This window comes from Lemur catta, chromosome 2 (genome assembly GCF_020740605.2).
Source record: "Lemur catta isolate mLemCat1 chromosome 2, mLemCat1.pri, whole genome shotgun sequence".
Classification (NCBI taxonomy): domain Eukaryota; kingdom Metazoa; phylum Chordata; class Mammalia; order Primates; family Lemuridae; genus Lemur; species Lemur catta.
The window spans coordinates 121,193,871-121,216,382 of NC_059129.1; the positions used below are offsets into that span (position 1 = coordinate 121,193,871).

General features: G+C 35.6%; 1 long non-coding RNA gene across 1 annotated transcript in view; it reads right to left on the minus strand.

The window, feature by feature from the left end:
• The window catches only part of LOC123633290, an 83,354-nt gene that overhangs the window by 14,426 nt on the left and 46,416 nt on the right, over window positions 1-22,512 (minus strand). Inside the window, exon 3 of the long non-coding RNA XR_006733568.1 lies at window positions 347-424. This is a non-coding gene — a long non-coding RNA (uncharacterized LOC123633290). The remainder of the gene's footprint in view (window positions 1-346; window positions 425-22,512) is intronic.

A 22,512-nucleotide genomic window follows, 5' to 3' on the forward strand; every position in this document is an offset into this window, starting at 1 on the left:
GCCTTGGCCTAAACCCTCTAAATCCAGGTTGCTCTCAAATATTTTCTAAAACATAGTATATTATGTTTAATACTTTAAAAAATGTTTTAAGTGTTTTGTTATGCACTGGAAAAGTTTAAACAGATCTCGTTCTAAGAAACAGAGGTTTTTCGCAATTTCCATTTTTACTTCCTTTCTTTTTTTTCTTTTTTTAAATTCCTTTCTTTCCAAAAGATAAAGAAACAAGTGCCTATGTTCATTGTTCTTCTGTAAACACTTCAAACTTATTAAGGAAATCACATCTAATCTGCCCAAAGCAATGTGAATTAACATATTTGATGTATATTGAAAAAAAGAAATTCCTTACAATCTAGTACTTGCTGATGGTATTCTTGGTGACTCTTCTTATCAGGAGAGAAGCTGATCTGTCTTCGTTTACTATATCCTATGGGTCAGTGGCAAGAAAAAACAAATAAAGGCCATTTTGATAATTATTAGACATTTGTGCAAATATCACCTACAAAAATCCTGCTATTCTGAATTTTTCAGTTAATATCCAGTGATACATAGATTTTTTTTAACTCTGACTTGAGTAAGTTATAAAAACATGCACTGTTGCATATTTACTTCAAACTAAATGTCATAGTATACATTTTTTCCCTGTAAGTTTTAGGTTGTGATAAAGGTGGATTTACCCTGGCAGGTTGGTTGGGTTACTTGAAATGAAAGAAACCACAGTTTCTGAGGGTGAGGGCAGTATTTTTTATTTCACAGGAGTGATTCCGTCGGACTGAACAAATAATTCCTCACTGTTCTTTCCTAGGGGAAAAAAAACTATAAGCAGCAATAATTTATTATTTCTTGTTTTAGTACATATTTTGAAAGTTTTACAACCAAGAGGAACACAGATGATTCTTTAAAGGTCCATTTCCTCTAAAATAAAACAACGTGTAACTTTTGCCACTGGCTGGACATATTCCCCTCAATTTTAAATTAAAGGAAGCAAATGTCGTCTACTTGTTATATTTGTTATAATGTCAATTCTATTAATCCATGAAAAGTAGCAGAAGCTTTAAGAGACATTCATTTATATGACTATTTTGTCCAATGAGATCCTATAATCTTTCCATCATATTTGTAATATATGGAAGGTGTTAGGTGCTTATAGGGGCACAGAAGAGTCACCTAAAAACATAGCCCTATTGTGCAATTTATTTAAAATTGAATCACAGTTATAATTATTCTTTATGTTTTCTGAATTTTCAAATTTTTCCTAAATGGATTAAATGTGACTATTTTTTAAAAAGAAGAAAATTATAATCATGGTTTCTAAAGTCCCAAGGACTTGTCCATTGCTTTCCTAGTGCACCTATCAAACATATGTAAACAATAAAAACCCAGGAGTAATAGAAACCAAAGATATGATTTCTTCCTCCCCTTGGAGGAAGCAAAATATGTAATTGGCCTTCGATTGATATTTTGTAATGATTGCTGCTAAAAGAATACTGTACTTATAGTGAAAACTGAGTTTATTCTGTTCCCCATTATAAAATTAACATTTTAATATAATAATCTTTTCTATTTTTAATGTCCTACTAACAATCCTAAACAAGAAACTTTATTTGAGCACTTGTGTGCCTTCTTGTGTTAGTTACTAGAGAGTAGCAAGTTCAAATTATTTTATATCCTTTTCTTTTTTGACACACATATGCACACATGCACACACACACACACACACACACACACACACACACAAAGGACAGAGTTGAGTATCTGGGCACATAGTAATCACTCAAGCAATCATTAGGCATTTACTAGGCATTCACAATGCTAGACAATGACACTGTAACTGTGATAGTTCAACTCATAAAGTTACAAAAAGATTACTTGATATAGTTCAAATTGGCCCTGCCTCTGAATGCTCAGAACCTGGGTTCCTAAGGTAGGAATATCAGTGTTTACCACAGTTGCTTTTCCCCAATCTCAAAAAATATATATATATAAAAAATGTTAAATTCCCAATAAAATACATGCTTGTTTTCCAATTATTCATTCTCTATTCCCAGAACATGGGCCTTGACAGCCTATACAGTAAAAGATCCCAAACAGTTTAACCATCCAAGTAATAATAATAGTAACTAATGTTCCTATAGTGCAAGGAGACAAGAGAGAAGATAATAAGTATTATTAGAAACAATGGAAATTACTTAACTAGATTCCAAAATTCATGATAAACTTTTTCTTCTCTCCTATGAAGACAATAGATATCTGGATTTTATCGTATGTTTGTTCCATCATTCATTCTCTCATTTATTCACTTATTTTTGTGTCTTTTAACTGGAAGCCAGTAGACAATATATACACTGCTTTTAGAGAGTGATTTGTACGCTACTGATGTCAATATACCTACAGTAGGATTAATTACCGTATCCTATTCCGAGAACAGTTTGTCAGGATGCCACCTGTCCTATAATATGTGAATAACATGCAGTTATAAATCTCTGTGTAATGAAAAAAATAAACCTGTATAGCTGCAAGAAGTATTAAGTTTATTTATGTTCATGAAAGGCAATCAGCTCTCATTTTTTTTCTTACTAAGAAAATTATCAGAGAATCATTCTGCAAGAAAGATTCCTATGCCTGGAGTGACCAAATACATTGTCAAATGGTTCTAACATCCTTCATTGCACCAAAGCACCTTTCTACAGTATTTAACACCCAAATATGCTTGGTCCCAATGCAGAAGCACACTTGGAACTAAGCTTTCCAAAGCTCAAGGCCATATTTTCTGTGTAGGATAGCTCTTGAAGTGCTAGATCAGGAAAAAGGGGTCAAGGGTTTTGGCCAGTAAGATAGTAACTGAGTGGAGACTGTTCATCTGAACTCCACACTGCAAATACCATGCTGCCATGCTTAAAATTCCATTCTCAGACTACTAACTTTGCCCAATTACAAAGCTAATTCTTGCCTATACACATTTTTAAAAAGGAATTACAAAGTAAGGGTTATAGCTTGTGTCAACATTTAGAATATAAATGCTTTTAATCAAAATCACACATGAGAGAAAGGGAACTGAAAAGCCCTAAAATCTTATTGAATTTTATTGCATTATCTGTAAACCTTACATAGTTGAGGAAAGCCTGTGTTCTCTTTCAAAAGAAAGAGACCATTATATACATTGAACCATTATATACATTGAGATTTTTGCAAAAGTGTTGCTGATGTTACCAAAGTAGATTTTCTTTTTTTGAATTATGCACAATCATTAACTATTATTAACTATGTAGTAACAATCATCAGCTCTACAATTCACTCTGCAAAATGTAAACCTTCATTTAGTTGGAATTAAATTAGCTATTTCAAAAATAGTAACCTGCTGTGTGCTACAGATTATGTTCCATGTCATTTTTGAGTCTCAGTCAAAAAGGTCTCAGATGTTCTAAGACATGCTAGGTGAATCTAGGTAACAAATACCACTTTTATAATATACCAAGGCAGAGTGATTTTAATATCTATGGTTGGAAATCAATAAATATCTGTTGGAGAAATGTGTGACCCCTTTTTACAAAGAACATGTACAAGTGCCAACAGCCATCCATACAATCTAATATCATAGCATGTTATCTCACTGGAGTTCTGCTTTGGAAACAATAAATGTTTTAAATTACATGTTGGAGCCAGACTCATCAGTGTTGCAGGGCAGAACACCAGAATTATTTTTTTCAATCCCCTAAAAAAAATACAAATGAGCCTGCAGCCATAGAAATTAAATGTTCACTGATTAGGACCAAGCCAAAAAAAGTTAAAGAAGCTCTGTTTACCAAATGGAACAGAATATTACCTAAAGTGTAAAATGCATATTCTGTGGGAGTAGAGATGGTCCTTGACTCAATAATGGGGTTAACTCTTGATGAATCCATTGTAAGTTGAAAATATCTTAAGTCAAAAATGAATTTTATGCATCTAACCTACGCAACTGCATGGCCAGCCTAGCCTACTTTAAACGTTCTCAGGACACTTACATTAGCCTACAGTTGGGAAAAATCATCTAACACAAAGCCTATTTTATAATAAAGTGTTGAATACATCATGTAATTTAGTGAACACAGCACACTGTAGAGTATCAGTTGTTTACTATTGTGATTGTGTGGCTGACTGGGAGCTGCAGCTTCCTGCCCTGCCCAGACGCCAGGAAAATTGTACTATGTGTCACTAGCCTGGGAAAAGATCAAAGTACGGTTTCTACTGAATTTGTATCACTTTTGCACCATTGTAAAGTTGAAAAATTGTAAGTTAAACCATCATAAATCGGGAACTGTCTGTGTAGGAATTACAACAGCAAACATCCAAGAATTGAGGGTGAGCAGAGCCAAAAAATAATCATCCAAATTGTACCAGATGGAAAGCCCATAAGCAAATATACTAAATAGTTAGTTAGGTCCTAACACTTGAATGTGACTTAATTTGGTTAACTTTATTAATTTGCCTATCTGAAAACAAAATATTTTTTTCTGTTTTCCAGATCCCTTTCTTCTAACTGGTTCAAATGAATGAAAAAAATAAATAACTCTTCATTCTATGGTGCTTCTTAGAGATATATCATGTGCATGTATCAGAGAAAACAATTCACAACCTGATACATGGGCAGAAAAACTTGGGTTAGAATTTTATTTCTTTCAAGGCAGAGAGCAAATTTTCATCATATCACATAGACATATAGATCAAGCAGTGCTTGGCAGTATCTTGGCAGTATACAATCAAACAATGGTTAAAGATGACAAGATAGTGGTTAAGAGCACAAAAACTTGTATATGAATGTTCACAGCAGCAATATTCATAATAGTAAAAAAATGGAAACAACCCAAATGTCCATCAATTGATAAATAGTTAAATAAAATGTGGTACATCCATTCGATGGAACATTATTCAGCCATAAAAAGGAATGAAGTACTGATACATGCTACAACATGGATGAACTTCAAAAACATATGCTAAGTGAAAAAAGCTAGTCATAAAAGACCACACAGTGGATTACTACATTTTTATGAAATTTCCAGAATAGGCAAATCTATAAAAACAAAGTGGTTGCCTAGAGCCAGGGTGGGAAGGGGGATATGGGAGTGTCTGCCAATGGGCAAGAGGTTTCTGGGGAAGGGGGCAATGAAGATGTTTAATATTGGATTATAGCAATAGTTGCACAATCCTGTAAATATACTAAAAAACCTTGAATTGTACTCTTTAAGTGGGTGAATTGTATGATGTGTGAATTGTATCTCAACAAAGTTGTTTTTTAAAAAGCAGAGGGGAGGTTTGAATAATTATCTGGGGTTAGAGTTTTTATTTAAGGGCACAATTAGCTACTTAATTTCCTACAACTCAACTTCACTAGAAAATTACTATTGGCTCTATGTTTTTTTTTCTTTTTTTGTATGTTTTTTGTAATGTAACTCCTGTGTTTTAAAACAATTTTTAAGGTTTTTTTTTTAAAAAAAAAAAACAAACTCTTCCTTTAAAAAAGCTCAGTTACAAAGTACGACAGACTTTTTAAAAATTTATGTCAAAAAGAAGATACTCAAAAGTGATACAACCATAACAACTGACATTAAATTATTGTTTTTATTGTAATCTTTTATTCTCCATTTATTTGTTGTTGCTGTTTTTCTGTCATAATTCCATAATAATTGGCCTCAACTTTACCAAAATGAAACTTTGTTTTCATGCTTGTCAGTATTAATCTGAAGTTAATCATTTTACCTTGGATATTATCAAAAAATTATTTCTGGCCTGGTGCAGTGGCTCACACCTGTAATCCCAGTACTTTAAGAGGCTAAGGCAGGAGGATCACTTCAGGCCAAGAGTTAGAGACCACCATGGACAACATTGCAAAACCCCAGCTCTACCAAAAAGAAAAAGAAAGAAAGAATAGTTGGGCATGGTGGCTTGTGTATAGGCCTAGCTTCTCCGAGGCTGGGGCAGGAGGATCACTTGAGCCCAAAGTTTAAGACTGCAGTGAGCTATGATCAGGCCACTGCACTACAGCCTGGGCAACAGAGTGAGACCCTCTCTCTTAAAAAAAAATGATTTCCTTTCAGGGTAAATTAATAATGTCTAAAACAACACCATTATGCTCTGACACCCACCAAAATAGTCTGGAGGGAGAAAAGAAAATTTGGTTTGTTTAACCGACCTTGCACAGTTTAACTGTCAAATAAATTCCATAATGGACAATTTAGAAATCTAATTTGGTAATGCTAAGAAACTCCCTCCTACTCGTAATCCCTTCCTCATGCTCTCTAAAAGGTTCAAGAAACAGCAATTATAACATTGATATCTAAATGTATTTTGTAAAGTATTTCTATATTCTCCCCGTTATTCTTCTTAAAATCATCCTAGCTTTCTTAGAACCTAGAAGATGCCTTTTAGTTATTACAGTTTTCATATGCTAATATTTTCTGCCATTTTCTGTTTGGAAGAGAAGCAAATGGGAAAAATTTATAAACAAGAAAGAACTAAAGTAACAAAAATTATATGTCACTCATAGCTCCACTAATGGCTCCAAATGTCTGAAATGAGGTAGATCTTTCCCCAAAGATATCCTCAGTGTATATCTCTGTACCTTATCTTTAATCACTGTTTAAACTCCACCTCTAACTAACAAATAAGCAAGATCTCCAAAGTCAATTTATAAAATGAGGAAATTCTGGAGTTTCATAAGTTCCAGAAGTTCATAACCATATGAGTGATGCTACAGTAGGAAGTAAACCTTAAAGCATCATGGATCTTGACTGAAAATTGCACCCCACACCTGCTGTGCTCATCTGGAGCTGCCAGAGTAGATGGGGATGTTGGACCAGGGGCCTTTGCATAGGCCATCACCCCTCACCATCAATCAAAATGATTTCTGTGAGTATCTACTGAGAACCTAGTGCTCTGCTCAGCATCATAAAGGCAGGGCCAAGCAGAAACAACTCCAGAGCCACACCTCGTCCTTTGAAAAACAATTGTCAGGTGAAATTTTCAAATAAATTCACCTAGAATTATCCACTATGTCCTCCACAAATTCAAATGTTTAGAAATATAAACCCAGCATATACTTTCTTTTCATGGTTTTATTAAGTTTAAGGGTTTGCGTAATGATCACATGCATGTCAAATGATTTGTAAGAAATAAAATTTGAAAAGGATCAGATATTAGATAAAATTGAATGAGAAAATACAATAACAATCAAAAACATTTTATTACTGGACTACTGGCTTTTGCTTTTGTGAAAACAGATGTTGTAATAAAGTTATTTGTTCAAATAAAACCCATTTGACATTCTTACCAATGTTCAGGGAAAGAAAGTGTGTTGCCTTATATTTATTATTTCTCTTTCAGTCAATTTCTTTTCTGTCAGCATCCTGGCCATCTACATCCATATAACATATTTCTCTTCATGGATAATTTGCCTTACACATGAAATGTAAAAGATATCGGGAATAAATCTATCGCAAAATTGATGTTACCTGCTAAATCTTTCGAGTAGTTTGGCTATCACCAAAATAAATGAGTGAGACTTGGTGCTTTTCTCAGATTCTTTTTTTTTTTTTACTTCAATAACGGTTTTAGAAACAAATCGAATAATTATCTTTTATTTTAGATATTTTGAAGTGTGCTTGAAGTGGTTCTGGACCTCATTACAAAAGCTACCTGTGGACCAATCCTGGGCCCCGTGTTAATTTCACAGACGTCTAGCAGCCAAGGCTGGACCGAGCAGGGAGGGCAGAGTGCGCGATGCCGCGTGTGAGATAGCAATCATCGGCCCTATTAAAGCGGTGCCATATCTTCCAGCCCCGCACTCAGGATTCACAATAATTCCCCGTGTTAGCGCTCGCTAAGCGACAAATTGATGGGGAGGAAGGTGGGGAGGAAAACGACCCTGGAAGCAGAGTGTTGGTTTTACACTGCTGGGTATCTGTTACATGTGAACTTCCTCTGGCGCCAGCAGGTATTTTGAGCTGGCAACCAGAGGGACCCCAGAGGGGAGGGATGGGAGTGCGTAAGAGGGAGATGTAAGTTTAGGGATCAAAGCTTTAAAGATCCCGGAGGAAATCGGTAAGATCCGGATTGATTGGCCAAAGGGCTTTACGTGGGATGTGGAAGGTATTTCGAACTTCTGAGGATTAGAGCAGCAGAGGAAGCGGGTGGAAGGTAGGGAGTAAAGGAGATCTCAGGGGAGAGATTACACCAGACAGGCCCACAAGGAAGATGAGAGGCTTTGCTCGCTTTTGCTCTGGGGACTCCTGAGGGCAGCTCCAGCCGGCAGATCGTGCCGGCGTGCAGGGGACGGGCTGCGACCGCTCCTAGTGACCCCACGAAGCTTGGAGGGGACGCTGAGGTTCCGAGGCCAGCCAGGGGTGCGGACGTTCGCCCGGAGGCCTGGGCGAGGCTCCCCGGGAGGTCTAGAAGGCAGCGCCATTAAAGCCCTGCTGCCCGCTGAAGCGCACGGGAAAAGTGACTGCGATTTATTTGGATTAGTCACTATAAAGGTCTGGGGAGACAGCTATTTATCCTATGCAGTACCTTGACAAATTGACTGGGCAGTGCAGGAGAGGACGCTCTGACCCCAGCAGCGCTAGAGCGGCAGGCAGGATCCTCCCGCCTGCTCCCGGCTGCAAGGGCGCGCCCCGCGGGCGAGAGGGGACCTTCACCTGCAGCGCGCTGCGCCGCCCCAGCCCGCCCGGGTGAGCTCTCCGCGGCCTGAGGGCTCGGGCTGCAGCCTTCGGGCCTCCAGGGAGGTTCACGCTCACTCTCCCGCCACCTTCTCCCCAGGTTCCGGGAAGGCCACCAAATCTGCGATCTGGCCCGGGTGCCCTGCAGGTGACCCAGTACCATGGAGGGTCCACCTGGATGAAAGTCGTTTGGTCTGGCAACATCCGGGTCATATATCTGAAAGGTCGTTTAGAAGTCTTTTTTTTTTTTTTTTAAGCACTGACAAGTGGTTTGAACCTGAAACTTAATTCCACTTAATATGGAATGCAACTCTAATGTACTGGTTCTTAATTGAAGATAACCTACCCCTTGGTGTCAGTGACTGCAGTAGATCCACTCCCAAAGCCTACAAGCCCTGTTCTTACAGCTCATACACCTAAGGCGAAAAGAACAAACCACTGCCAAACGCATTCTTTCTATATTTCTGAACCTAATTTATTCATTTCTCAGAATTTCTTCCTGTCGCTAATATATTAAGTGCTACATTAAAATTCTTTAAAAAACAAAGACATTTGTACTAAATATCTACCAACAAAAATAAATAGGTAAATTTCTAACTTGCAATGCAATCAAAAGAAATTATTTTTCCAGGAGTGTATTACTCTTAATGTAATTTATTGTTGCCTTAGCTTTAAGGGCAACGCTGTTTTATCAGGTAATGCAAATAGGTAGGATTAGATATTTAAAATACGGAATTCTGATTGTTGATAACAAGTAAACCTAATAATCTTATCTTCAGGATCTGAAACCGCATGTTTTGGACAATCTCTAAAAAGCTGTGCATCAAGCAATGAGGTTAATTTCTTTAATTGTTTGCCTTTATTTTGGTTAAAGACCTAAGACTGGGAGAGTGATTTGAATAAATTCTTTCTTATTCAGTAAAAGAAATTCGATCCCCTCAGTTAAAAAGATGAAAGTTCAGTGTGACCAAAAGATGAGGGTTTTAGCCTTTTTGATGGAGACTATTTGAACCTGAAAATTTTGTGTGGCTATCTATCTTGCTAAAAGTCAGGGCGAGATAAAGTGTAATCTGGCTCTGATTTCAGCTGGAAAGAAAACATTGAAATGACTGCTCATTTATCACTGTACCCACCCGCCCCCTCCTCCACCTTGGTTTAATTGACAATGTAACACCGAGCTGTTTGTGTCTTCCCTTGACTGTTGGAAATGAAACCAGCCCCGTTGAAGGGAAAGTTCTAAATTATCGGGTTTATTATGTAAAGAAATCATAAGAAAGAAGTGTAGGAAGCGGTTGTTAAAACTCTACCGTCAGCGGTTGTTAAAACTCTACCGTCAGCAAAAACACTGAAGAACCATCCAAATTTTGCGATGACTCATCAGATTTTCCTCCTTGTTTTGCTGCTTGGTGAATTTGCATATGTAGGTTCCCTGACTAACATAACTATAATATTTAAGAGTTCAATCAACATACTATTTATGGCACTATTTTTAAACTGATTGCAAGAATATCTACTCTAGTGATTATGGAAATTAAAATGATCAGTTCATTTGTTTCTAGTACAGATGGTTATTTTTTTAGCCAAGTAGACACACCATTCATATCTTCTAAACAGATGCGTAAATTCACAAAAGAAAAAAAAGACAATATGCATATGTAATAAAATTTGACTTCAATGGTAATCATTTATAGAATATTAAAATAATAATAGGATTCCTTTTCCCATGATCTAATTATCAAAGTTTTTAAAAATGTAACACCCAATTTTGACAAGAATTCAATGAAACAGCCACTTCCAAATACTGTTTGAAAATGTGTAAATTAGAACAACCCAGGAATGTTCAAAATTATTATTTAAAGGTTTTAAATTGCATGTACCCTTTAACTTACCAATTCTATTTCAGGGAATTTATTTGAGGAAAAGGATACGCACAAAGATTTTACTTAAAAAATATTCACAGTAACAAAAAACTGGAAATAAATATATACAATGTGAAAAATTACTTTGTCATTCAATTATGTCATAAAAGAAAATTGTCTCACACCCAAAAATATTTGTGACATGTTAGATAACAAGATAGATAATTCAATTTTTTGTGAAAAATATATTCATACTTTAATGTTCCTCAGTGAGGTTTATATTGCCCAGGAGGAATCATATTATACTGACTAAGAGAATAGGCTCTTATGCTAATGAGACCTTGAGCAAACTATGTATACATTTTGTACATCCATTTTCTCACATATAAAACAGAAACAATAGCATCTACCAGGGAGAGCTGTAATAAGAATTAAATGAGAGGCTCCATGCAAAGCACTTAAAACAATGTCTGGCAACTGTAAATGCTCAACAAATATTTCCTATTACTAAGTGGTAAGCATGGCTTCTTGAGATTTTTTTCTAACTATTTTATCCTTTGTTTTATTGTTTTATAATTCTTTTCTTTCTATGGCTTTTCAATGGATTCTTTTTGATTATCCAGGTACATAATTTTATCATTTGAAAACAATCATAAATTGTCCTGTGCAGTTTTACTAACTTAATTTCTTCCTCTTGTTTAATTGCCTTTGTTAAACTTGCAGAATCATAATAAATAATATTAGTGATAATATATATTTTGATCTTGATTTCAATGATGTGTCTAGTGTTTTATCATATGATTTTGTCACATTACAGACATTTCTATTATATTATAACAAGATTCTTTAAATAAGTGGATATTAAATTTTGTCAAATGACTTTAGCATATATAGATATGCCTATTGATTTTTCCTGACCTATTAACATAATGAATATATTAATAGTGTCCCTAATACTTAAACATCACTGTATTCATACAAATGAAAATGTATAAATACACTTATATGTGTCATATCAGTCTGTTTACATGCTGCTTAATTCTATTTGTGAATATTTTGGTTAGGATATTTGCAAAGATTTATATGAAAATGGACCAGAGGTTTTGGGTATGGTGAATGGTTGTGTACATGTGCACATGTTAAAGTGTATTAGCATTCGTAAAATTTGGTATCAATGTCATACTTCATAAAAATAATTCGGAAACTTTCTTTTCTCTCTATCCTCTGAAACTGTTTAATAATGGAGTTATCTGTTCCTTAGAGACTATAGAATTCCATGATAAAATCATCTAGGCCTGTTGGTTTTTTGGTAAGGGGATTGTGGAAAGTCTCAACAACTTTTCACTTCTTCTAGGGACTCTTAGATTTTTCTGTCTTTTCTGTTTTGAATTTTGCTACATCATATTTTTCTACAAAATCATCACAGTTTTCATATATTTGAGCAAAGTAACCTCTTTAAATTATTCTGATTACCTGGTTCCCTTTCTTGTTTCTAACTTAAACCTTATTTTAACACATAAGAACAATACCTACACTTACATTGATCCCTTCTCATATATTGATCTAATTAATGACAGTTTAGAAAAAATGCTTTGCACATGTCTTCTCAATTTCACACGTTGCTTACCTATTAAAGAACCTAATGAAAACAGCTGAGTTACTGAATACTTTTTATATGCCAACCTCTCCAAAGCAGATCTTATGTGTATTATCCCTTTTAATCCTCACAACAGGAACGCTATTGTCCCCACTTTCTAGATGGAGAAATCGAAGTCCAAAGGAGTCAAGTAATTTTTCAGAGAGGAAGTAGCAAAACCAAGCAGGTTTCAAATATTGGCAGTCTGACTCCAGGAAAGCCCATACTGTTAGATATTATATTATATTTCCTCCCTATCTGTCATGTTGGACCTGTAACGAGCTTAAGCACTAATATCATAGTTCAGAAAATTATCTACTGAGACAATTTTTGTCTCCATAGCTGGTGACAGTAACTTTTCATAATATTAAGCCCTGAGAAAAGGCATTGAAAACACTACTTTTTTGTTTACATATTTGAAATACCAAATAAATATATGTGCCACACTCAAGTCTTTCCCTGACCAAAAACCAGGATTGGTCTTTGCTGTAGTCTGAATGTGTCCCCCCAAAATTCATATGTTGAAACCTGGTCTCCTGTGCAATAGTATTAAGAGGTGGGGCCTTTGGGGATGATTAGGTCATAAGAGTGGAGCCCTCAGGAATGGGATCAGTGTCCTTTTAAAACAGGCCTGAGGGAGCTTGTTTATGAGGACATAGCAAGAAGTCGCCATCTATGGGGAACAGGTCCTTGCCGGACACCAAATCTGCCAATGCCTCAATTTTGGACTTCCCAGCCTCCAGAACTGTGAGCAATAAATTTCTGTTGTGTCCAAATTACACAGTCTAAGGTATTTTGTTATAGTAGCCTGAATAGACTAAGACAGTCCTTAACTTAAATGCAATGAAAAGCAAAGGGTTTTAAACAGAGGATTGACTTGGTTAGATTTGTGTTTCCAACGCTCACACTGGCTGCATCATGAAGAATGGATAGAGAGGGGCAGGAAGAGATCTGGAGAGACCACTTTGGACTAATCCAGTTGCAGTTATCAGGGTGAGGGATGGTGGTAGCTTCGATATTAACGTTGGCTGGGAAGATGGAAGAAGTAGATGGATTCCAGAGTTTTTCAGAAGGGTAAAGTCAACAAAATCGGATGATGGCTTATCTTATGTGGAAGATGAGACAGAAAGAAGTGTCAAGAATCAGTCCTGAGTTTCTGGCTTCTGCAGGTGGTGTGGCTTCAGAGGAATGAGGCTTGATTGTTCTGTGTCCACAGCCTGTACCCTGGGAACAGGAGTAACTCAATTTTGAAACTCATGAAAAGATTGACATAATTAATAAGTTAATATACATATCTATGCAATTAGTAGATAACTACACATATTACAAAGATACCAAGCCATGTGCCTAAAATAGTTTGAACAAGTATAAAAGAATCCAAGAATCCATATCTGAGAAAGCGGCAGTCCATGCAACAAAGAAAGGCATTTGGAAGTTTCTCCAGTAAGAAATATTTCTGCCACAAGGGGGTAATCAGGAAACAGTGTGGGGCAATAGGGAAATATCGGTCAGAAACACTTGGATTGCATCAATTTCCCTCTCCTTTGAATGAGTGAACCTGGCAGATAATTGGTCTAAGTATTACTTTTATGTCTGTAGAGGGAGATAAGACTATCTACCTAAAAACATTATTATGAGGATTGAACGTGATGACACATGCCAAATGCACTCAAGGCACCTGGTACGCAACCTATCTTTCAAAGTAGAGGGGGTTTTTTTGAATTACCGACTTTGCTTTTAATAAACAAGTAACTCCTGAGAGTAACCCAGCTAGTCCTTTTCACCTTGGTGCAAATTATTTTACTGTCTTTGAAATAAAAATAATATTAATACTTTTGGAGGCTAATATTGGTGAAATAAGTTTGTAATCTTGTAAATACTTAATATCCAATGCAGAAAGAATTGTTACAAAGTAGCATATAAACCTCTATTTGTATGAAATTATCAAATGTGCTGAAGAAATACAAAATATAATTTTATCACAGTTAAAAATAGCCTTTAAAAAGGCACAGAACACATATTTTTCAAATGTTCCTTTGCTTTGAACTTCTTTAAATGTCACATGGTGGAAAAGTGTTCTTAAACCTGTCCACATACATAGCACAGCTTAGTATTCCATCAAAATTATGACAAGAATACAGACCTAATTTGGCTATAGTAAACATATTAAGGACTTAAGAATCTCAAATATTTTGATCGCCTTGAAATATGTGCTTAGTTATTATGTATCAAAATATATAAATTCCACAAGCTTTCCAATAACTTTTGTTATACAGAGATTTTCATGATAACTGAGTTTGCTCAAATACATAGAATTGGGATTGACAGCTTATAATTCACTAACATTCACATTGCGTGGAGTATAATGATTAATTTCTCTAGAAACTTTAGGTTAAGGTATAAATCTAAATAATTTACACAAAGAAAATGAAAGAAAAATAACTACAACCCAGAACATACAAAAAACACAAGATAGAGCATGTAATAATAGAAGTTAATACATACCGAGCACCTAGGATGTGCTAATTTAGATGTATGTGCATGCACATACAATTTCACTTTATTCTCATAACAATCCTATGAAGCTACACAGGTTAATTATGCCAAGCTCATGTAGCCAGAAAGAAGCTGAACTAGAACAACCTATCCATCTGGTTCCAAACTTAGTTGTGCTAGTCTGCCTCTCCATTTCTCTCCAGCAGCTAGTTTGCTGAAAGAAGAAAAAGGTCAGAACAAATTAAGGATCTGTTTTCAGATCTGGCTTTTTTATAGCCAACAAACTCAATTCTTTGATTTGGAGCACACATTTAAATCTATAAAACAGCCTAAAGCAAGGAATGTTAGAGTTCAAAACATGTGTTAAATGAAAGGAGAAAATAAACACCTATCCAACATTTCATCTGTCAATTTGCAGTTTGCAAGTACAGCCTGCTGCCCTAAACAAGGTGCTGTGGCCAACAAATGCCTTGTATTCCAACCTGATCAATAAGATGGAGATGAAGATGAACAGGAGGCATGTGAATGATGAAAGCCTTGTATGTTACTTGACACATGGAAGATTCTAATAAACATTTGCTGGATGAAAAAGGAGCCTGAGGCGCCAACAACAGGAATGGGTTCTTAGAGGTATTGGTAGCATTATTTTATATACTTAAGGAGAGTCCTGCTTGAACAGGAATGATCCTTATTGTTTGTAGTATGTATATTGACCGATTTATTGATTTTATAGTTTTATTAAATACAAACACTACTTACACAACTAATGAATCAAAACCTATAACTTAACAAAAAATTTTCAAACATTTCATCAAGATTTCAAATTTATTTAATAAAAATTCTTACAAACATGTCATTGAAATCACAAATCTAATACATTACATATATTTAAATTCATCAAACAACTCACACACATGATCACAATAATTATAGAACTTTCTACTAGAATTTAATAGATTAAAATGTGTTTATGCCTTGACTTTAAGTTTGCTTCATCATTCCTGTACTTATTCTCATTTCTAAAGGAATTTCCCATGTTCTAGACAGACAAAAACATTTAACAACCAGTACTGTTGACCAAGCAGAGCTGGACACCTACAGTACTTACTCCCCTGGCCGCTCACTTGTCCCAGGTGTAAACCCTTATGTAGCTGAGTCAGGGGAGCTCTGGGGAAGTGGAAGGGAGAACTGAGGAGGCACAGGGTATTTACCAACCTGAAAAGAAATATTTCCATTTTAACCACTGGTACAGCCATCTCCATACTTACCAGCTGAATATCAACTCTTCTTCAATAATAGTACAAGACTCAGAGAAGAAAGACTATTTTCTCAGAACAGCCAAGGTTATTCCGGGTTATTGACCAACTAATTTTTGTTTAGGATGCAGTACCTATTCACACCACCTAAGATGACTTGCATCCTAATCAAAATTGATCTGATTGGGCCCCATAGGATGGCTAGATTTTGCCCCACCAAAACTTGCCTAAAATTACAAGGTTCTGACAAATATGATAAATTTTTATCTCACCACCTTAGTTATCTTTGCTACTGTATGCTTTTCTTTAGTGTTTTTTTGGTTTGTTTGTTTTTCAAGTTTTGCATTATACCATTATATGACCATTTTATATAACCAGCCTCTGAAAAAGTCTTTGCAATCCCAAGGTATCCTTTCCATCAATAATCAGTGTTGACACAGAGAAGTCAGTTTGAAAGAGAAAGTAAAGAGCTTAGTTTGGAGCATGCTGCATGTGAGATACATTTATGTGGAAATAACCAGAAGGCACATGAAGATTCTTTCCTAACCCTTAGGAATTAAACCCAGCGTAAAGACCTAATCAGATAACCCATACATACAGAGATGCTAATTAAAGACTTGAAAATGGTTGTGATCATTAAATGTAAAGAGAGAAAATGAGAAAACCAGTAACAGAACCTTGAAGAATGCCCACATTTGGGTGGTGTAAGAAGCAGACATAGTGAAAATAAATAATCAAAGATAATGTGAAAACAATATAAAGTGTGTGATGTCACAGAATCCAAGCAAAGAGAAAATTAAAAAAAAATAGAGGAAGTGATATAACATTGTTTGAAATAGCAAAAAAACAAAAAGGCAATAACTTAAATGCCCATCAATCAGGAAGTGATTAAATTATCACACAGTAAGATCACAGAATATTACACAACCACTGGAATAAGGTAGATCTGTGCTTGCTAGCATGGACAGATTGCCAAGCTATATTGTTAAATCATAGAAAAATATATATGTTGGAGGATCCCAAATATATAAGGGAAAAGTAAAAAATATTACATAATATATGTAAGATATATATTCATACATATCTATACCTCTATATTGATAGATGACAGATAGATATAGATATTCATAGACTATAAGTATCTGATGAACTTTAAGGTTGAACTTGAAAGAAAGGATGCTGAGCAAAGCGTGAAGTGGGACATTCATATTTTGATTAAGGTACTTCTGCTTTGTTTGAAGCTTTACCATAAAAAATATACTTATCATCTGGGCGCGGTGGTTCATAACTAATCCCAACACTTTGGCAGGCTGACGTGGGAGGACTGCTTGAGTCCAGGAACTTGAGACCAGTCTGGGCAACAGGGAGACACACTGCCCCACTACAAAAAATTTAAAAATTAGCCAGGCATGGTGGCGCATGCCTGTAGTCCCAGCTACTGGGGAGGCTGAGGCAGGAGGATGGCTTGAACCCAGGAGTTCAAGGCTGCAGTGACTTATGTTTGGGCCACTGCACTCCAGCCTCGGCAACAAAGTGAGATCTTGTCTCTAAAAGAAAAAGAAAAAGAAAAAGAAAAAGAAATATATATATGCTTATGCAACACATGGGAATAATGGTAATAATATAAATTTTTTTTTTTCTTGAGACAGGGTCTCACCCTGTCACCCAGGTTGAGTGCAGTGACCTCATCGTAGCTCACTCCAACCTCAAACTCCTGGGCTCATGCAATCCTCCTGCCTCAGCTGCCCGAGTAGCTGGGACTACAGTTATGCACCACCTGGCCTGGATAATTTTTCTATTTTTTGTAGAGATGGGGTCTCACCCTTACTCAGGCTGCTCTCAAGCAATCCTCCTACCTCGGCCTTCCAAAGTACTAGGGTTACAGGCATGAGCCACCGTGCCTGGCCTGCCAACAATATATAATTTGTATAATAAACCAATAACAAGCCTGCTACCAATGCTGTATGAAGAAACTGAGGAGGATTAAAACCAAGGAAAAGGCCATTGGTATTCTGCACTAGAAGTGTGATGGTAGCCTTAAAAGAACAAGTTCAGAATATTTTGATAAGGAAAGAATTCTGATTACAAGAGTGAGAATATGTGAAAGTGGGGTCACAGATAAGAGATACTCAAGATTTTCTTCTGTGCCTGAGGAAAAGACTAAAGAGAACAGGCAGCCCACAGACTTGTCCAGGGTTAGGTCTGCATGCTATCCAGGGAACCTGTCACAGCCGCAGAAACGTTTTGCTGCAGTTGCAGCAGAAGAGCATTCCCTCTTCTTCCCAGCAAGACTAGACCTGAGAGGAACTATGTCTGGACTGTCAACCAGTGACTGTGATCCCATTTGGAGCCCGACACAGAAGTCAACAAGCAGAAGAAGGAGAGAAATGTGGACTAAATTCTAATAATTAATATGAGCTCTAAATCTCACAATGCTGAGCCAACTACATCCTTGGACTTTTCACCTATCCAAGCAAATAAATTCTCCCCTTCTTTCTTAAATCAGAATGGGTTTTCCGTCTCTTAATGCAGAACCCATCCACAAGGCCTATTTTTATTTGGGATTGTATCTATATAATGTAAGAAGGAACACCTTAAAGTGCATTTCACAGATAATCCCAAATATTTATTATGGCCATTAATGGTAAGTGTCCCATAACTCTTACCAGCACAGCTTGCTAACCAACACTGGAATAACATTAAGCGTTTTGAATTTCACCTCCTCTCCTTCCCTTTCCCTCTTCTCTAATGGAGGTGTTTAATGAGTAGTGAAAAGTCCCAAAAGGTGAATGGAGAAAATAACTGGGCGATCAATCCCAAAGGCTAAAGTAGCAAACCTCAAAGATATTCGGTCAAGTCAGTGAAAAATTGTTTAGCCTCCCTGCAATTACACAGGTTGCTCTTCCTGGTATACTGTTGGAGAGTGGACAGTAGATTTTTCTTTTGAATGTTATGTTTGAAATATTCAGTACTATCAAAGAATAGCTATCTGCCTTATAAATTTGTTTCCACATTATTCTAGAAGACCTAAGTTAATGACTTCATAAAACTTATGAGGTTGTATTGGATTTGGTTTACAGTTTTGTATTATGCAATGATATAATTAAATAATATTTGATCCACACCAAAGAAATGTATGTGATACATTTGTAAGTGATGAAACATAATTTAAAATACCTAGAACCGCCATTCAACATAAAAACTACAACATTGTCAACACCAGGGAATCTTTTTCTCTTCCTCCAATCACATCCTCCTACCACCTCTAGATAAAATCACCATTCTGAATTTGTGTTCAACAATCCCTTGTTTCTATATCATTTCATCACATATATATGTGTGACCCTAAACACTTATAACATACGTAAGCTTCTATGGCTTGATTTTTCATTCAACATTCTGTGATTCAACACATTCCTATGATTCACCCATGATGTTGAATATAGCTGTAGTTCATGTAATGTTCTCTGCTGGATAATATTAAACCTTTGCTTTCTATCTTTTACTATTATTCAGTTTTTTTTCTTCTTTTTTCATACCTAATGTAACCTGGGGACTAGGACAGAAAGAACAGTGTCTGTATGAAAAGATCATGGCAGGAACATAGTTTTTTTTCTCAGAAGTTGATGATATAAAGAGAAATCTGGTGAGTTTACCTATTACAGCTTTCTTAGAACAAATTGCAGTGTTGTCCTCATCAACAAACCTAAGTGGAAACTATGAGGAAGTAGTCATCACACTTCATTACAGTTTTCAGAAGTGAAAGGAAAGTACTTAGCTTGTTTCTCTTTAAAACACTTAACATACAGTTCATACTGAAGTCAAAAATGCTATCCTTCAGTTGGGTCTATGTTTCTGTACTATGCCAAAAACCCGGTTAAAAATTGAAATGCAAGGATATCATATAGCAATTAAAAGGAAAAAAATACTAATATATGCTATAGTATAGACTAGCTTCAAAAACATTATGCTAATTGAAAGAAGGAAGATCCAAAATATAATATATTCTGATCTATGTATGCTATAATGTATATACTGTGTCTAGGAAGGGCAAATTTCAATTGCTCAGAAAGCAGATCAGTGATTGCCTGGGGCTGGGGCAGGAGTGAGGATTAACTGCGAATGGGCAGCCGGGAACTCCTGCCATCACTGGGGTGATAGAAATGTTCTAAAACTGGGTTGCAGTGATGGTTGCACAACTCTATAAATTTACTAAAATCATTTTAAGGATGACTTTTATAGTATGTAAATGGTAATTCCATAAAGCTGCTAAAAATTGAAATGTTGTCATAATTAGTCTCTGAAATACTAAATCTGGTTCATTTTTTCACTTCACTTAATGCCATCTATAGGTTGTTTGGCCTTTTGAAGAAATAGCTTCAGTCTGCTAAATTTGAACATTTACATTTACTGTTTACGTGCCCATTTTAAAGTAAAACTAGAGTAAAAAAGAAAAAAACATTAATAGCAATTTGAAAAGACCTGCTCATGAAGATAGTATCTGAGTAAGAATGAGCTGGATCACTTGCTAAGGGGCCTAGAATATGGCATTGGAAAGACAACCACCAGTCCACACGCACGCAGAGAAATCCTAAAACAGCAGCAGATTTCTCTAGGGATCTTATGTCATGACGAGGAAGGATTACAGGAAACTTCTACTAACACTTTATTTTCCTTCCTGGAGCTCCGGGAGAGGTTTCAGTAACTCAGTGGACAGGTCAATAGCTACTTACGCTATAGAGTTACCCACAGCCCTCATTATAACTTATGTCCCGCCTACCTGTTTTTAAAACCCTCTTCCCTTTTGTCAGAGGCATGCAAGTTTTTTGTTTCCACAAGTTTGCAACTCTTAGTCCAGTTTGGTTTGTGAAGTGGTGGTTGTTAATGGAAGTAGGACATCGTGCATATCTTCAAGGGAAACCAACTACAGAAAGCCAGGAATAAAAGGATGGTTTGGCCAAATTGATCCCACTCTTTTGGATGTCATTTTAAATGACACAGAGCATTTTTACCTCAATATAGCCCAAACCAAAAGCAAAAATATGGGAAAAGAGAGCTAAAACATTTTCAAATATTTTTAAAAACGTATGATGTTTGTGGAGCAGAGAAGGAAGAAAATTGTTTAGATAATTTAAGCTGTTTTCTCAAAATACCAATTTATTTGTTATCTTTACATTATATTTTTGGAGAAAAACTTGGCATGGAGTATCCTAATAATGAAAATTCCTCTGATGGTTTTGCATGCATAAGAAACAGTGTAAGTGAAGTGTGCTAATGTAGAGTTTAATATTTCAGAAACAAGCAGTCAGAAAAAAACATTATCACTCTCAACATTTTTCCTGTAGAGAAAATTGTAAGATGACAGAGTGTTGTTGCCATCTTACAAATAGCCATCAGCCCAGTGTATACTAGATTTTTCTTTCATGTTATGAAAAGACGACTTTAAAAAAAAATAAACATCAGTCACTTGATTTAAAAATTCACGGGATGTGAGAAAGAATATTTTATTCCTATACTTCATGTTTTAATAGGTGAAAGACAAAAAAATATCTGCAGAGGCTTTGAGATAAAATTACTCTTTTAACTAGTTTCACATGGTGTGTGTCAGTAACACTTCCAGTATCAAAGATGGAAGTCTAATACAACGTGAGTCATTTTTACATGTCAGTGTTTTATTCTTAAAAAGAACACGTCTGGACTAAATAAATTATATTCATGTTGTCTTTTAAAGATTTTTTTTAAATTCGAAAAAGAGAGTATATCCTCACCTTTAAGTGTATGTATAGAAGTAATAACACAAATTGAAAGAACCCAATGGTGGGGGAGGGAGAAGACACCTTTTGATCAGGAGTCCTTTCCACAGTGAAAAGAATTATTAAAAATAAGGAAAAAAGTAGAAATGCTGTCTAACCTACATAGTTTATGTAAAGTTGAGTCTTTATTGTTTGAGAAGTCTATAAGGTTTTTGATTCAATGTATAAAAATCTACAAGCGATGAGGAGGTAAACATTTATTCTAAGATTATCTGTCATTAGGAAATTGACTTTGAACACTTTTTAAAAGAAGGCAATTAAAGAGGGAGAAAAGGATGAAAAATAATTGGAATCAAATAGTCGTTGGTAGAAATAGAAAAATTTAAGGTGAAACACTTAAGCCTTTCGTGTTTTTGTTGAAATAACAATAGACCATAATTTTTAAAATTTCTTCTTAAAGTAAAAAGATAAGCTATACATGCAATAATTGGTTCAGTTCCTAGATGATTTTTAAGACTTGATTTTTTTAGACTTAAAATATGTATGAATATGAATACATATGTGAAAATTAAAATGTATTTCCAGTAACACTAAAATAGAGGCTTCATGATTCCATTACCTGCCCCCATTTAATGGGAAATCATATGTAAATATTATTATTAGAGAGTTATGATAATTTTTTGTTCTTTTCCAAAAGTTTAAAGTCTTTATTCAATAGTGTCATTTTATAAATTATTTCTGTATATTTGGTTGATTTGTTGATTGAGGATTCCCCTATCACCAATAGCAAAAGTCTGCTCCATTTTCCATATGTATAAAGAT